This window comes from Capsicum annuum, chromosome 10 (assembly GCF_002878395.1).
Source record: "Capsicum annuum cultivar UCD-10X-F1 chromosome 10, UCD10Xv1.1, whole genome shotgun sequence".
In the NCBI taxonomy this organism is placed as follows: Eukaryota; Viridiplantae; Streptophyta; class Magnoliopsida; order Solanales; family Solanaceae; genus Capsicum; species Capsicum annuum.
The window spans coordinates 216,570,125-216,571,509 of NC_061120.1; positions in this window are offsets into that span (position 1 = coordinate 216,570,125).

Genomic DNA, 1,385 nt, shown 5'->3' on the forward strand with positions numbered 1-1,385 from the left:
TGGATTTTACCTTGGAGGGGTCCAATTCAATGCCTCTGCGGCTAATTTGAAACCCAAAAGTTTTCCAGATGGAACTCCAAATGCACACTTGGCTGGATTGAGCTTAAGATTATACTTTTGAAATCTTTCAAAGAATTTCCTCTAGTCATATACATGATCAACTTGTGTCTTGGACTTGATAATGACATCATCAACATATACTTCTACTTCCTTGTGCATCATGTCATGAAAAATAGTAGTCATAGCTCTCATGTACGTAGCTCCCGCATTCTTTAAACCAAATGGCATGACCCTGTAGCAATAAGTACCCTATGGGGTGGTTTAAGTAGTCTTTTCTGCATCTGTTTCATCCATCAAGATCTGGTGATATCCGGCATAACAATCCACGAAAGATTGGATCTCATGTTTAGCACAATTATCAACAAGGATATGAATATTGGGTAGCGGAAAGTTATCTTTAGGGCTTGCTTTGTTCAAATCCCTGTAATCAACATAACCTCTGATTTTGCCATCTTTCTTTGGTACGGGCACCACATTAGCCAACCATGTGGTGTATTGAGCAACCCTGATCACGTTCGCATTCAATTGCTTCATGATTTCCTCTTTAATTTTATTGCTCACGTCAGTTTTAAACTTTCTTTGATTTTGCTGGACCGGTGAAAAATTAGGGTATGTAGGCAGTTTGTGGACTACCAAATCAGTGCTTAGACCCGACGTATCATCATACTATCAAGCAAAAATATCCTTATACTCGAACAAAATCTGAACAATATCATTCCTAATATTTTGATCTGCATGAATACTTATTTTTATTTCTTTAACCTCCTCACCAGTTCCCAAATTTATTATCTCAGTGTCATTTAAATTGGGTTTGGGCTTATCCTTAAATTGGTCTAATCCTTTTTTGAGTTCCTTATCAGCGTCACCTTCATCGTATTCATCTACCGTTTGGTTTGCTGATTCGAGATTAGACAACTTTTTCGGATCTAAATGTGAACTCCGCGTACATGCTATGTTATCGAAGCCAGTATTAACATAACTGAAATAAGATAAAAAAATAAAAATTAAAAGAGGGAAGAAAAGATAAATTTACTAGGAAACTTGAATTTTATTTCATTGAATCAAAAAGGATAGTAGGGTCAACATAAAAGCAGAGCAACTAAACTATATGGATTACAACCCTGAGAATAATCCAAAATGCAAAAGAAAAAAAAAGAGAAACAACAAAATAAACTGCCAAGACTCCTTCCTTATGGGGAGAGGAGTGGCTTCCCAGTTAGTGAGCTTGACATTTGGCCCGACGAACTGCACATCTGCGTGGCTAGGGCCTTCACCCATCTGAACCATGTTTACTTCATAAAACATTTCCTTGAGACCTTGACAGA